The sequence below is a fragment of the Podarcis gaigeae genome, assembly GCF_964106915.1.
Source record: "Podarcis gaigeae genome assembly, chromosome: 6".
NCBI classification, from domain to species: domain Eukaryota; kingdom Metazoa; phylum Chordata; class Lepidosauria; order Squamata; family Lacertidae; genus Podarcis; species Podarcis gaigeae.
In genome coordinates this window covers 63,691,369-63,708,848 of record NC_139682.1, presented here as the reverse complement: position 1 = coordinate 63,708,848, position 17,480 = coordinate 63,691,369, and the positions used below count along the sequence as shown (strand labels likewise).

Genomic DNA, 17,480 nt, shown 5'->3' with positions numbered 1-17,480 from the left:
TTTACAGGTACATGCCTCAGTGGATTGTAGATATCATGCATGCATTTTGTGAAGTACATTCCAGGTAATTTTCGTCTGATTTTATATTATATTAGAAGAAGGCTGCAGTTGCCTTTAGTGAATGCCTTCTATTGTCTGTTGAAAGACATGGCTTGCAGATATCTAGAAATAAATGAAGCAATTGATGGTTGGTATAGCAACCAAGGAGTAATGTAATGATTTTTTTTTCTTTTAAAAGAAAAAACCCCTCCTAATTGGGGTGCGTTGCTCTGTAATCTGAGAGTATTCATTGTCCTAGCCACGTTAGATTGGAAGCAATTCCCATTATTTTCAATGGACTTTCCTTCCCAGTAATTGCAGAAAGCCTTGGTCTGCAGTCCTAATCATGCTGCAAATTACAATTAGGCCAAGCTGAGCACAGCTAGACCTACTTGTAAGGGAACATGCTTACATTTAAAATATTATTATAAATTGACAACATTTTAGCAATACATCTCAGATACTTTAGTAATACACACAACATGGCGGAGCAGACAGAGCATTGTAAGATTTAGGGCAGTGCAGACGGTTGCCCCACATAGGGCTCCAGGTCAAAGGGGTGCAAAACTGAGAGGGTCCATAGTTGAGAAAATCCATTGTGGGGGGGATTTTGACCTCATTCAGGGCACCAGATTACCAAAGGTTACCAAAGTCCATCCCTGAGTCAGAGCGTCAGACTAGGATCTGGAAGGTCCAGGTTCAAAACCGAAATCTATCACAAAGATCACAAGGTGAGCCTGGACTACTCACTGTCCCCTAGACTAACCTACATCACAGGGTTGTTGTGATAAAACAGGGTAAAAGAGAGAGAACTATGTATGCTGCCCTGAGCTGCTTGGAGGAAGAGCAGAATTAGAATCCCATGATGTAGTGTTAAGAAAACTTGACATTCCAAGTAGAGATTAATGGTTGCTGCCATTCTTATAGTAAAGTTGTCTTCCTGTGAAAAAGCTACGCTATAACACAAGCATGTGCCATCTGGTCTGGTGTCATGTATTCTCCTATTAAGCTACATTATTTGGGCAGGATCTTTCTGCACCAATTCTATGACCCCCGAGCTTTATGAAATCATTCTTCCCGCGTGCCTTTGCAGCCACTTGATAAGCTCCATTTCTCCCATCTAAACAGCATCATGAAGCCCTTCCAAATTTAATTAAACTTTCTATTTCTGTTGCATATGGTGCCTGGGTTCTTTAATTAAGTGCAGTATGTTTCTCCTGGCAGATCCCATTCATATGATTCAGACTCAAAGCTGAAATAATAAGGCTTAGTGAGTTTGCAAGTTTTACAAGAACACAAGGAACATAATGAATGGTTATTATTTCCTCCCCATTCAAGGCAATGACCATTTCAAAAAGGAAGTGATAGTGATAGTCATTGGTTAATCTATTTCCTGTTGTCTGGTCTGGAGCATCTCCAGAACATTTGGCTGTTACAATCATGGTTTTATCCAGTGCCAATGGAAGATGTAACAAGAATCTTGCTTACTCAGCTAACTTTAGCATTTCTTATGATGAAAAGCATACATTTCTCTTATATCTAAGGAAAAAAACGTTTTGCCCTCTTTTTAATTTTCTATGACAAGGGTTGTCAAGGCAGCACCCGAAATCAGGGCTGAAATAAGTATTCTAATGTGTATAATAAGTTGTTGGTTGCAGTGTGTGTGTGTGTGTGTGTGTGTGTGTTTGGTGCCCATAACAGTTTCTCTAACTTACAATTGAGCCTATCGGCCCCCAGAGGTTGGCAGTTTCTGCTATGTATATGTTCCTCTAAAATAGGAAGCCTGTCCTTTCTGCAAACTAGTTGTTTTGATGTTGCAGTCTGTGACCATTAGTTTTTACAGATATGCGAAATTAGGATGCTTACCTTCCTGAAAAATAGATTGATGTATTTTCACTTCTCTTTCAGTTCTTCACTTGTTGTTGTTGTTGTTGTTGTTTAGTCGTTTAGTCGTGTCCGACTCTTCGTGACCCCATGGACCAGAGAACGCCAGGCACCTCTGTCCTCCACTGCCTCCCGCAGTTTGGTCAAACTCATGCTGGTAACCTCGAAAACACTATCCAACCATCTCGTCCTCTGCCGTCCCCTTCTCCTTGTGCCCTCCATCTTTCCCAACATCAGGGTCTTCTCCAGGGAGTCTTCTCTTCTCATGAGGTGGCCAAAGTATTGGAGCCTCAGCTTCACAATATGTCCTTCCAGTGAGCACTCAGGGTTGATTTCCTTCAGTATGGAGAGGTTTGATCTTCTTGCAGTCCATGGGACTCTCAAAAGTCTCCTCCAGCACCATAATTCAAAAGCATCAATTCTTCGGCGATCAGCCTTCTTTATGGTCCAGCTCTCACTTCCATACATCACTACTGGGAAAACCATAGCTTTAACTATACGAACCTTTGTTGGCAAGGTGATGTCTCTACTTCTCAAGATGCTGTCTAGGCCTGTCATTGCCCTTCTCCCAAGAAGCAGGCGTCTTTTAATTTCGTGGCTGCTGTCACCATCTGCAGTGATCATTGAGCCCAAGAAAGTAAAATCTCTCACTACCTCCATTTCTTCCCCTTCTATTTGCCAGGAAGTGATGGGACCAGTGGCCATGATCTTCGTTTTTTTTATGTTGAGCTTCAGACCATATTTTGCACTCTCCTCTTTCACCCTCATTAAAAGGTTCTTTAATTCCTCCTCACTTTCTGCCATCAAGGTTGTGTCATCTGCATATCTGACTTACTTGCCTGTAATGGATAAAATGAACACATAGGGTGACATCTGAGTACATTACACTCAGAGTATACCCATTTCAATCAACAGGCTTCAATGATGACTGCTTTAAATCCATTTATTTCAATGGGTCTGCTCTGAGTATGACTTAGTTGGATACCACTAACCACATTTGCATAACACTAGAAGCAGTGAGCACTTGCCATTCCCACCCGTCTGTCACAATATTGGTGCATCCTTTGCTAACATAAGCATCATGGATTTGCACTTGAATTGACATATATTAGCCTGATTCAGGACTGTTTTTCAAATACTTACAGATTCTGAAGCAAAGAGGGCTAACTTGATAGCCATACAAAAATGGGAGAATTTATAGGCTTAGCTTTTGTCAAGTGTTGGTCCTTGCCTTTAAAACATTAAATGTTTGGGGATCAATATATTTAAAGGCATATTAGGTGCAACTCTTAGATATACAGGATGGAGCCTTCTTAAACTGTGATGCCTTCGCTATAGATCTCTCTATCTGGGAATGTATGCTTGTTGCCTTATCACCTGACATTTTAACATCTTTTGAAGTCTGTTTTGTTCCAAAAGGACGTTGCTTATTATTATTTTGATGCTGGCTTTCCCAAGGGGTTTTTGGTTTTGTTTCATTTTGTTGCTTCATGTTAAATACACATACACACACACACACACACACACACACACACACCGGTATATGGTTTGTTGATTGAGGAACCCTGTCTAAAAGCAGAATGATGACCATGCTGAATCAAGTAGCTCAATAGTCCATTTGGTGTTCAGTTACCTGCCCACTACTTGCTACTATTTGGTATCTGGTTAGCAAGAAACAGTCAGAATGGATACATATACAGATGCAGACCTCTGTGCTGTTTCTGCTGTCCAACTGCAGATTGTTGATTGGCAATATCAAGGTCCCAGCTCTCCCGTCTTATTATTCTTTACCTTCACAATGGATTTGGACTGATCAGTCTTTCAAATAGAGGACTGACCTGTGACAGTCCTTCGAATAGAGTCCTGTCTTCTGTGTGGACCCATGGCTACACAATATTAATTATCAAATGGTATGAGGAAGAAATAGGGGTTGTTTTATTGTAGTGATAAGGACAATGTTCCATCAGCACAAGCATTCCTGTTTGCCTGATCTCCTCTCTCCACTCCAGATTTGGGGATGAGGCAGGTGAGGGGGGGTCTTGTTGTACTAGCAGGAATCATTGTGCTGACTTCCACTAGCACTGTGGAATACTTGAATACAGCTCATAATGTTCCTGAAGAAGAAAGTTTCATTTTTGCCATCACAACTTTAATCAATTATAGTTCAGACTTTGGCAACACTCCCATTTTGCTGAGTTGTGACATTATTGCTGGGAAATTACTGTCAAGAATCCTGCTTCTTTTATTATTTGAATAAAAAAATGGGCACTTGCAGAAATGGTGAAACTATCCAAACACATTTAAATAAAAAATGGACAAGGAATATACCTGCAAAATATGTACGGAGACCTGAAACAACAAATATAATTAGTGCAGCTCGTTTTTGTGTTCTTTATTGCAATCATAATTGTCAGGGAACTGCCATTGGAGCCAGAGGCGGAGAGAAGGCTCCAGAGGGATGCCGGAGAGGGTCCCAGTAGGGAGAGAGGCAGCCCATCTGCTGGGGAAGGAAATCAGTGTAACACCGGTGGAGAAGGGGGGCAGATGGGGGAATCGGAGAGGAGGCTCCATCCAGGACTCTTCGCTGGAGACCAGTGGGGAGAGCACGGGTCCTCCGCTGCCCACACCCTCCCTGCGCAGAAGACTTCCGCGCAGGGAGTGTAGGAGACTTGGCGTCAAAGAACTTCTTTGCTGGAAGAAAGAAACGCCCACTGACGGATTCTGCCAGTGACTGAGACAGCCACGGGTGTGAGGCTGTCCAGACAGAAAGGGTTCAACCAGGTAACCTAGCCAGGAGTGGCAGCAACTTACGCACGAGCAACCCCTAGAACCATTACAATAATTTAATACTTAATATAAGTTTGTTCTCTCCATTCTTTAAAAAAAAAAAAGCCTGTGGAAGTTCATCTGTAAATGCATGGGACTAAGAACAAACACTTTAATGGGTTCTTTGTTCAGTTAATTTGCAAAGTGGATATGGTCGTTCTGTAATGCATGTTGTAAAGAAAATGGCTTATTATATAGTCTCCCATCAATGAACACATGCAGCTTCTTCTTAAGACAGATAGTTTGCACAATAAGTACAGCTGGTAGGGATGATTGGCTGTCTGGTGTTTGATTTCCATACCAGACAGACCCATTAGAGAACCTGCACAAAGTACTGGCACACAATTAACATGGAGGGGAACGGATGGCAGGGAAATTAACCATTGGGATGGCAGCATAGCATTTAACAAGTATTGTCTGTGTCCTTAAACAGTATACAAATATAATGAAATATTATATCAAGATACCAGGTTGTATATAATGGTGCTTTTCCATAAGTTTAAAGAATCATTAAATTCACAGAATAATATTTGATTTAATACAGGAAACACTAACATGGTGCTTTCCAGAACTTCTAGTCGGGGTTGGTGGGAGCTATGGACTAACATCTGGAGCCCATTGGCTACCACTGATCTAACAAATGCCTCTGCTAACACTAGATGTGGGCAAGCATATTTTGTTTACTATTTCTGAAGGCTTGATTCCACTTTTCATTGTTTTCTCGGACTGATCTTCTTGAACAGATTAAAGGGGTTCAGGAAACTGCAAGGGAGTGGCAGAATTGGTGAATATTGCCCCTCCTCTTCCATTAGCAGGGGTCTCCGGTGGATCAGAAACTTTTCCACAAATGGAAGGACTTCAATTCCTGAAAGGACACAACTAAAAACAGCAGTTATGAGCTTTCCCTTTGATGTTGGGAATGTTCTAGATTGCCCTCTTAGTTCAATCAGGACAGCAGCAGTGAGATTCAACCAGCGTGGCTAATGCCTCATATGGATGGCATATGTGCCCTAGCACATTATCTACAATCCTCCTCCATACACATGGTAAATGTGAAAGATTTTCAGTAGAGGACACCACGCGGCAAGGGTTCTTTATAGCCAGAAGTCTGAATATTACTGATATAGCCCATGATCAGCCCTACATTAAGGCATGATTTTTGACAACTCGTATTACTCTCCTTTCCATTACTTGACACTATATCAAATTACAGCATTTGATAACATGGCATAACATAATACGATTGGGGTTGCATCTTGATGAAACTACAAATCTTAAAGCCTTGTCTTCATTATGATCATTTTGTTTATCCCCTTCAAAATAAATTTAATAAAATAAACAGGCCTAATGATTGCATCCTTCCTTTCCACTAAAAAGAACCATATTTTCCATTAACTTGCTTCAGGCAGGTTGGGGGAGGAGTTCCAAATTTTCAATATTGCAATTACAATACATTGAGATCATGACACAATAAAACGTTTGTGCCCCATTGGGCAATTTTTGCCTTCGTTTCTTCTACAGGAATCAATGGGACTGAGCAGTATTTAATTATGGGTGGATGGATCATGCCCTAATAAATTGCATCTTTCAGTATAATCCTCATCTGCTGCTGGCATATTTGGAAACCGGGAGCCACTTAATGTGTATCACTGATTTTATAAGCAATTTTATAAGCAGTTATAACAATCCATTAGGCGTACCTGTGGGAAATTCATATTTTATAAGAATCTGAAATTATCTAAATTATGCATAATTAAAAACACTGATAATCTGTTAGAAGGAATAATTGTGCCTCTGTTTCATCATCATATTATGAGGACTAATTGGAGGAAATGTGTATGAGCTGCTTGAAAGAGCTATTTCTCCCCAAATTATACAGATATCTAAAGCAAAGATCTTATCACTGTGGCTGAAATCCCATGCAATAAGAGCTATGGAAGGAAGGAAGGAAGGAAGGAAGGAAGGAAGGAAGGAAGGAAGGAAATAAATGACCAATCCAAGAAAAACCCTCCTCAAGACTCCCAGCTGCCACTGAGGGACAAAGTGATGGGCAAATGGACACAAAGTAGATATGAAAAAGACACAGACACAGAGAGAAACAAATAATACATGTGCAATGAGGCAAATAATTTTCAACTAGAGTAAGTTCCAGGCATTCCAGAATCATTGGGCAATATCCAATCATGCCAGTCCACTTGTACAACATGAATTCTATAAATGGGAATGTAACTATCACACCTAGTAGGCATTTTACACTTGTGAAGGATGTTGGGCATCAATGATGATGATGATGATATGCGGTTACAGTTTAGCTTGTGCACTACAGTATGTTCAACAATGCCAACTCGCCAACGTCTTGTTCTAATGCTACATTGGATCCCACCCATTCTTGTTTCTCCATTTATTAGAAAGATCATTTAAAAGAAAATAATCTTTGTTTCAGCACATTGACAAGCAAATTGCTAAAAGAACAACCTCAACAAAATGAAAATGAAAAGCACAAATAAAAAACAGGGCCCAAATCTTGCTAAATAAAGCCGTATTGCTTTATGACTTTACAATTAATACCACAAAATGTTTGTTTAATCAGACAATGTGGTTAATCACAAAGGTGAAATTGAAAGTTAGCACTGTTGAATGCTAGCGTAAAAGTTAATAAATTCAGCTCATAATCATTATGCACATGCTAGTTATAATAATTTACTGTCCATATCAAATCTTTATAAGCATTGTAATTAAATATAAAAATGCACATTAGAATTATAATGAGTAATTAGGGCAACATAACTAATATGCATAAAAGTCCCAAAGCTCATTAAAATGTTAAAAGATGAAACCTGGTGCAGATAGAAGAAGGATTTTTTGCATATTTTTTGCATCCATCTGAATGCCAATATACCTCCTGCACAGTTTTATCTACACTTTCATTACCTGCATATTTAAAACAGAACAGAACTCAAACATTTGGGATGTGAACAAAATTTAGCACTACTCTATCTAATATACAGTTGGAATGAGAGAGACAGTTTCACTTCTAGTGAGGCTCTTTAGCCCTTTAACATAGCTGTGAGTTGTGAAGAATGGAAGAGGAGGCCATGCAAAGTAGATGCCAAAAGAGATTCCTGGACAAAGAAATTATACATATTTGCTGAAAGAAATGCTCTCATTTGTTGTGCTAATGTGCCACTAAATAAACCCTCAAAAGCATGAACATAAAAAGGTTTCAAAGCCCATTAAAATGATAAAAGATTAAACTTGCTATAGAATAGAAAGAAGTTACTGTTTTTTTGGATCTTCACATTTCTTTGTGAAGTTTTCTGAGTTGGCCCTCTTTATGCTATTGATGTTCTTATAGACTGCTCATTAAGCAACAAGACTTCCGTGTTACTCATTGGCTCCAGTGTATGCCTGGAGTTCTCAGCAAGCATAATGGAGCTGTGCATATAGACATTTTGCCAGGTATAAGGCTATTGAAACATAGCGACGGGAACTTGGACTGGATAGAAGAAGAGAAGAGTTTGGATTTGATATCCCACTTTATCACTACCCTATGGAGTCTCAAAGCGGTCAACATTCTCCTTTCCCTTCCTCCCCCACAACAAACATTCTGTGAGGTGAGTAAGGCTGAGAGACTTCAGAGAAGTGTGACCAGCCCAAGGTCACCCAGCAGCCTGCATGTGGAAGAGCGGAGACGCGAACCCGGTTCACTAGATTACGAGTCTACCGCTCTTAACCACAACACCAACACTTGCTATCCGCTATTAATCTCTCATGGACAACTCACTGTTTCTCAGCTTAACATACATAAGAGGGCAATTGAGAAGATACAATGGGATCAGTCTGGGCGTGTGCCCTGAGCTGTTTGGAGAAAGGATGAAATATAAACAAGGTCTCCTAAGCACTTGGATCCTGAGATTCATGGAGCATATGTGTAGGAGCCTTGATGATGTTGTTATTTAGTCATTTAGTCGTGTCCGACTCTTCGTGACCTCATGGACCAGAGCACGCCTGTCTTCCACTGCCTCCCGCAGTTTGGTCAAACTCATGTTCGTAGCTTCGAGAACACTGTCCAGCCATCTTATCTTCTGTCGTCCCCTTCTCCTTGTGCCCTCAATCTTCCCCAACATCAGGGTCTTTTCCAGGGAGTCTTCTCTTCTCATCAGGTAGCCAAAGTACTGGAGCCTCAGCTTCACGATCTGTCCTTCCAGTGAGCACTCAGGGCTGATTTCCTTAAGAATGGATAGGTTTGATCTTCTTGCAGTCCAGGGGACTCTCAGGAGTCTCCTCCAGCACCATAATTCAAAAGCATCAATTCTTTGGCGATCAGTCTTCTTTATGGTCCAGCTCTCACTTCCATACATCACTACTGGGAAAACCATAGCTTTAACTATACGGACCTTTGTCAACAAGGTGATGTGTCTGCTTTTTAAGATGCTGTATAGGAGCCTTAGAAGAAGGCTAAACTCTGAAATTTAGATCAGACCCTAAGACATAATAAATACTTAAACTATGGCATTCACCACCTTAAGATGAAGTGGTTGCCACCAATTTGGGTGTTATTAAAAGGGAGTTGGACAAATTCATGGAAGATGAATCAGAAAATGGCCATCAGTGGCCACTAGTTATAATGACTACATAATGCCTCTTGTGTCCTACACAATATGCACATGGGGAGAGTGTTCTTGTACTCACGTCCTGCTTGCCATCTTCATACAGGCATCTTATTGGCAAGTGGAGAGCAAGGTGCTGCTGGATTAGATGGGTATTTGGTCTGATCCAGCAGGGCTCTTTTCCTGTTCTTAAATGTGATGAATTCAGAATGCCATTGTATACATGCATGATGTGGTCATGTAAGCAATACTTTATGTACCCCATTTTGCAAAACAGTTTGTGGCTCCAAAGAATGTATGGAAAAGAGCAACTAAAATGCTTATTAGCGCTTATTAACGCTTATTTATCCCTCCCAGTGTGGGAGCCATTAGCACCCACACTGGGAGGGATGCTATCTTGTCCTTTGCCTGTGGCAGCATAATGTCCTAGGCTGACCCAGTTAGGGGGAACAATTAGCTGCTGAGATAAGCATATGTAAAACTAGGAACAAAAGAAAGTGTCCAGCAGTTCTGCACATGATTTGTTGTATGTCTCTTGGAATTTCAAGAATAATCACAGCCTGCATTACACATGGCTAATTTTCCCACAATAAATGTAAAGTATAACTAGAAGCTGCCAACACTCCCAGTAACTTTCATTGTATCTCACTATCAGGAACTGATGGAAGAGGACCACAATGAAGTATGAACAAACTCCTTAGCATTTGCTCAGCACCAACCTCTTTAGTGCCACCCCTGGGAACCCCTCAGTCCCTTCCTACACTTAAAAGTAGGCTTCAGGCCAACCTGCAACAGGCTTTGAAGCAAAAATGGAAGGGAAGGGAATATGTGTCCCTTTGGGATATTCATGTGCATCCCATTGTATAAAAGGCATTGCAGGCTGATTGCTACTAAGGGTGCCGCATAAAATGATATTGAGGATTGATTATTAAATCTCTGTAGCTATGAAAAGGGAGTGGCAAATTGGGGAAAGACCATAGCACTTCAAGTTACAAGAATGGAAATTCCGACTAAAGATACGGAAAAACTTTCTGACAGTAAGAGCTGTTCGACAGTGGAACAGTCTCCCTTGGGAGGTGATGGACTCTCCTTCCTTGGAGATTTTTAAGCAGAGGTTGGATGGCCAACTGTAATGGATGCTTTAGATTAGTGGTTCCAAATTATCTAATTACTGAGGACCCCCTGTTTTTCAAAAGCTGAGTGATGGACCCCCTACTTTTGAACATAACTCTATTATAGTTACCTCTGCAAAGCAATTTTTTAAACAAAATGTGTGGTAGCCCCTAATAAGCAAAAGATTTTAGGTATGCTGAAAAACAGACTAGGGCTGGCTTTCAACATTGTGATAAATCAGCAGCTAAACATCATGATATTCCGATATATCACAATGTCTGAAATTGGAGATCAGGCATGCGGATGAGCTAAGGAGCATCTGCAGAGTTCAGATGGGTGGGGGGAGGAGAGGAAGCGGAGTCACCTTCACTGCATGTTTTAAGTGGGAGGGGATAAAGATGGGGTGCACATCAAGCCCCCATCAGTGGGGCAGCCAGTGAAGATGCATGTCCACTGTGGCTGCTGCTGCTTTTACTGCTGACTGAGAAAAGTTGCTCTGCCTCAGTGCCAGGGGAGGGTAGTGCCACGGTGCCTTGAAGTGAGGGCGATCATCTGCCCTGGTCTCCCTTAGTGTGAGGGAAGGCAGCTCATATCAGGAGCGATATATAGCTGCATATTGCTGGGTCAAAATTGTTATTGCAGGGTGATTTCAAATCCAATTTTGGCCAATATATTGAAAAATTGCACAGTGCTAAAACAGACCATAAAATTTATGATATTACCATGCAAAAATGGGGGGGGGAATAGTTGAGGGGGGAGACAAGGGACCCCCCTGGGTTCATTCTGCAGACTCCCAGGGGTCCCCAGACCACTAATTTGCAACCACTGCTTTAGATCCTTTAGCTGAGATTCCTGCATTGCAGGGGATTGGACTAGATGACCCTTGGGTCCCTTCCAACTTCTATGGTTCTATGACTAGGGAAGGCTGTTTTAAAGTTGTTCCTCCTGCACAATTTGCTCAACTAAAATGTAATCCAAAGCTGCAAACATGCAGGTACCATATGGGCATGTTACCCTACACTGGGCAAACAGCTGCTTTGATAAATGGGCTGGTTTCAACCTGAAAAACTGTGAAGGTAAACTAGTTGATCCCTCTCCCAAGCCCTGCCCTGATCATATTTTCATGCCCCGTACCAGACAGTTTAGAAAGAGCAGGGAGTGGGGTGGAATCCTGCAAGTATCTTGTTCAAGTATCTCCTGTCACATTCGGTCCAGGTACAATACCTGTGTATTTCTGCACTGCATATGACTAGGAAGGGTAACAGAATCATAAAGGAAAACTCTAGTGCTCTGTAAATATTTTGGTTTACCACATTTTCCTTCTCCTTGCCTATTGTATAGAACAAACTTTTAAAGCCATCTATTTTTAAAAAATCTTCCTGACTCCATGGTTTTCTTGATCTCTTTGTAGTCATTGTTTTCTGCACTGCCAAGACATCAAATTTTAAAATGTATATTTGATTAATGACTGATTTCATCATGATTTGTTTATCTTCAAAAAGAAAATTATGACAGTGCAATATAGCTTTCTTGTGGAGCTGAAGCTATATTAATAATATCCAAATAAAAACATCTTATTTGACATAAAACGTTATTGAGTGCTGCTACAGTTTCAATAATTAACAATAATAAATAGCTAGCTCTAACAAAGTCTGATTGGCTGGTAAAAAAATTGTTTGGAATGATGTAGTATTACTTACTGTGTTTGTTACCAGAGAAGAATATTAATATCAATTAGAATATTTCTAATGGCCTCACAGGAAATTTGCCAAGAACATTAGAAGGATTATAATTGCTACTTGGATTTAGTAGAGTTTAAATCATTTTTTGCCAGCATATTTAAAGGTCTGGTTCCTCCTGGCTTAGTGCAGATATATTCTAACAATAATAATATAATGGCTTTGGTCTAGGAGTGAATCCAAGCTGTTTTCACGGGTTTTCTAGGTGTGCTGTGGGTGGCTCTGAAGTCTAAACTACACGTGGCAAATAAATGTGTACAATTCAAAGTGCTGGCAAAGCCCTATATGACTTAGGTCCAAGCTATCAGAAAGACTGTATTCCCTCATATGAACCTGCCTGGGTTTTGAGATATTTGGGGGAGTCCTTTCTCACAGCCCTGCCACCCCCACAGGCATGCTGGGTAGGGAGACGGGAGAAGGACTTCTTGGTGGCTGCTTCCAGACTCTGAAACTCCCTCCCTAGAGAAGCTACACCAGCTCCCTCCTTGCTGCCCTTCTGCCAGCAAGTGAAAACTTTCTTTTTCCAACAGGCTTTTGGGAACTGACTGCTTTTAATGAAAGGGCTGGTGCCATGCTGTTTTTATTGTGATTAGTTAATATGTTTTAAACAGATTTTATATATGTATGCAGTTTAAAGTCTGTCAGTGATTAATTGTATTTTACTGACTGGTTTTTCTATGTTTTTAGTGGTTCTGGTTTTTATCTGTAACCTGCATTGAGTCAAGCCAAGTTAAAAGGGTGGGGCATAAAAAGGTGAGGTAACCCAGTGGCCCATTTAAATGAGGAAAAGCCGCTTCTTGTGGAGCAATTGGGAGTAGAGAGGTGAGGATCTCTTTGCCCGCTTGAGCCTTGCACATCCTGGCTTGTTTGTGCAAGTTGGGTGGGCAGCTCACTAGGTGGGTTCAGAGGGTAGTTAATGCATATTTGTGTGAGTGGGTTGGCCCCACCATCTTGAGGGAGGTGGTGGAAAGCTCATTCCTATTTTTAAAAGCCCTCCCTGGACCCTGAGGTACTTGGCAACTACAGTCATACCTCGGCTCCCAAATGCCTTGGGAGTCAAATGTTCCAGCTCCCGAATGATCGAAAACTGGAAGTGAGTGTTCCGGTTTTCAAACTTTTTTTGGGAAGCCTAACATGCAGCGCGGCTTCCGCTATTGTTGCCTGCTTAATCGGGAACCAATCAGAAGCCACACCTTGGTTTCCGAACTTTTCAGAAGGTGAACAAACTTCTGGAACAAACAAGGATAGTGTGACCCTGTTGCTGCTCTTGGATCTCCCAGCAACCTTTGATACCATTGACCATGTTATCCTCCTTTCTTTGTGGGTTGGGATTTGGAGGCAATGTTTTATGGTGGTTCTGCTCGTACTTGCATGGTCGGTTTAAGAAAACAGCACTGTGGAATTATGTGCCTACATCCTGGCAACTTAGCTGCTGGGTCAGATGCAGATTTAGAAGAGCATGACCAGTTTGGTCACACTGGGTGCAGAGCCTTGGGCACGCCACACATATTATTTAGAATAGAACATGAGAGGCAGGGGGCGTCAAATTTTGGCATTGCACAGGAAGCCACTGAAATTGGTGACCCAAAGGACCACCCATTGTGAGGTGCCACAAGACACTATTTCATCCACAGTGCTAGTTAACAGCCACCAGAAGGTCTTGGGCACAGTGCACCCAACTTCATTTTTCTATTCTTCTGATTTACACAGAACAACTGGAAGTGGTCTAACCACTACCTAGTCAATCTACATCATTTGTATGTTCTTGTTCCCCACCCCCCTCTCAGAATGACTCATTGCTTCAGCATGGGTTGCCCAGTTTTCCAGCAAACCCACTCACCCCTTTTTGTGCGCCAGCGTTGCAGGACGGCAGAGGCTCCACTGGGGCCTTAACAAGGGAACCAGGGTGCATAAGCCCCCGTCATCTATCAGGAGCCGGATTCTGGCCTGCATCCTGTTTTGGCTAATGGGATGCAGGCTGGGACTTGGCCTGTGCTGGGGGATGGAACCAACGGAGTGGGGAGGCTTCCCTCGTGTCCGCCCCCTGGCCATTTAAGCAGCCTGCACCTGGGGCACTACCTGTTTGGTCTTTGGCAGCTGCCTCAGAAGTGTTGCTTTTTCCAGCATACAAAAGCAGTGGTGGGAGATCCATGATATTTTTGCTTCTCTTGTACTTTTTTCCAGAGAAACAGGAGCTCTGTTTCATGGAGGGGGGCTCAGCAATACAAATTTCAGCAAAAGAAGGGGAGTAGCGTATATCTGTGGTTCATACAAGACACACAAAATAACTATTTCTTAAAGTAAGGAGAGAGTTGTGTTGTAACTGGAACTTTTCTAACACTATTTTTTAAGGGTCTTAATGAAACCAACAAACAAAAAATAACCACAAAGCAGCAGATATTCTCAGGTGTAATTTCCTCCAGAATTATTCTAAGTCTTACACATCAGTGGAAGCAACAGGGGTTTCAGATTGCTAGCCTAGTAACATTACCAATAATCTAGCCATGAATTTAGCTACACTCCTAAAGTCATTTATACACTGGTATGCGAGTCTTTGATGACTCTCCATTAAAGTAAATAGTCAATATTAGCTCTTGCAAGCCTGCAAACAGTTCTGCATCATAAAATTCTAGTCATTTCAACCACATTTTGAAAATAGATCTATTTATGAACCACATGAACTTTTCTCTTCAAAATGCTACAGGAAGCCTGAAAACATTTTTCCCCTTCCAAAACTGGGCTTCACATGTTTTGTTTTGTTTTGTTTTGTTTTTTTTGGGGGGGGAGATCTACAAAAAGCTAGAAAATACTGGCCTATGAAGTAGCGCCACTAAAAACTCCCAGTGAAAATGTCTGGTCCGAAATTGATGCCCCAAGCTTTCACCATTCCCCAAAACTTTCCCCAAAATAATCTGATTATGGTAAGGACATTTATACATCAGGTGATTCTTGAGAACTTAACCATGGTCCACTGGTCCAGCATCATTTCTCCAGCACTGCTCTACATGCTTTTCTGGAAGTGCATTCTACTATTTTGCAAGATAATGTTGGATATTTTAGGATGGTGAGGTGAAAAGGAGTGCCTGTACTTTCAGAAGTTATGTTAAACAGGAAAGTTCAGTGAGTTGCAGCACATCTTCTGAACCTGCCTGCCCACTTACGTCTGCAAATAAATAAGTATATACCCTCCAATTATTAGAAAAATAAGAGCCCTTGTGTGCTCTTTTGCACCATCATCGCCATAGTCTTAATTATTGCTCACTTTTGTAAGAATGGCAAACACATATCCTTGGATTTAAGGTGCTGTGAATGGGGAGTAGGCATGCTATAAATGCTATATATTTATTCAAATGAGAAAAATGTTTTATTGAATTTATATTAAAATAAATGCACTATCAACATCATTCCTATTCTGTGAGCTGAGAAATGAAAAGGCGTTGTTTTCTTTATTAAATAATTTCAAGGGGACATGGAGATGTGTGGCTGGATAATGGAGGAAAATAGGCTTTGAATCGTCTGCAGCAGCTTATTGATTCTTGAATGATTTCAGAACAAGCATATTCCTTTTTGGAGAGAACTGTTTTAGGGCCTAAAACTTTGAAAGCAAACAGAAAATGGTAGTTATATGAAGATGTATCCTGCAGTTAGTTGTCATATGTGAGCTGTTGTTGTTTTTAATAGAAATGTCAGCTATGGTATAATGGCAGGTGGGGGAGAAAGTTATCCTTTACTACCTCAAAAATAAACATATGAATCAGTCATTATATGAAATTTGTCAATATCTTTCTATTTAAAATTCTTTCGCTAGGGTGTATAGTTTATTCATATTGTGTCATCAGTGCGTCTTGGAAACCCTTTTATCTAATTATTACACTGATATTCTCCTACCTTTCCTCTAAGAAGCTTGGCTTACATAGGTGCCTTCTTTTCCATTTTATCCTCACAGCAACCCTATAAAGTAGGTTTGGTTGAGGAATGATGAGTGGCACAAGGTCAGCCAATGAACTTTATGGCTGAGCAGGGATTGGAACTTGGGTCTCCCTCGTCCTAATCCAGCACTCTAACCACTACACCCCACTGTCTGTGCTGTTCAAACTCACTAGCATAGGAGCCAACTTCTAGGGGCCAATGTCCTTTCACCCCCCCCATAAAATATTTGAGGGGGTTGCTCCCCCCCCCAAGTTGATGGGTGTTGCCATTCAAATGGTGTGTGTGTGTGTGTGTGTGTGTGTGTGTGCCGTGTCATGTGATCGATTATGTGGGGCGGGGCTTACCTGCCCCCCCCCCAATATTTTATTCAAGTTGGCACCCCTGCTCACTAGATACTTTGGAAAAGAGAAGTAGTTAGATCCTGCAGTCTTGAATTGTGCACATGGCACTTGGGTTATCAAAGTGTATTTTGGGTTGTCTTCAATAAACAAAGTTGCTCTACATGTCTCCATGAAAGGGAAATATCTCTTATCGGCATATCAATTGGTTACATGCGCACTGCAATACTTGGTCATGTTCAGCAGTTTGTTTGTTTTTTAATATTCCATTTATATCTTGCCTTTCTTCCACCATGGAACCCAAGATGGTGTACGTGTATTTTCCAGGCAGTCACCCATCCAAGCCCTGGCCAGACACAGACCTGCTTAGCTTCAGTAAGGCGGAGCTCTCATGTGCCTTCAAACTATATCATGAGGCACAGTAGCTTGTATCTTTCCATTGATAATCAGTAGTAACGTTGGACTATTGCGGAAAGTACTTAATGCCAGCTTCCAATGTTTCTAAGAATTATTTGGGCACATTAAAAATCCTCCTACTTATATACTTTAAAGAATCTGAAGATGATTTACTTGCTGTTGTTCCACTAGACATATAAAAACCATAGAGACACTGACCAGGCTTCTTGACGAATCCCCTCTTTAATACAGCTCTTCTTCTTTGGGAATAGTTGGTATCATAAAAGATTATAGCCTCTTTACATGACAAGCAGAAGGATGGGCGTGATTATGGAAGAAAGAGAATGATGAGGAGTCATAAGTTCACACATCTACAATAACATTATATCAATGGGAATGTAGCCTGGAAAAATGAATTTGTATTTATAAGCTGAGTCCTGCTTAGATAGTATTTTGCAGAACACATACATTATATTTTAAACAGAAATTATAAAATAAATTATGGGATAGAGAATGGTCATTGCTTATGCTTCCTGGTATTCATTGTGAAATGTACTTCCCTAAACATGGATTTTAAAAATCTTAGAACATTTTTTCTAACTGTT

The 17,480-nt window shown here is 41.1% G+C and overlaps 1 protein-coding gene across 2 annotated transcripts in view; it reads left to right on the top strand.

The window, feature by feature from the left end:
* NEGR1 (neuronal growth regulator 1) overlaps nucleotides 1-17,480 on the top strand; it is a 451,249-nt gene that overhangs the window by 330,598 nt on the left and 103,171 nt on the right. The gene's annotated exons all lie outside the window — the stretch shown is intronic.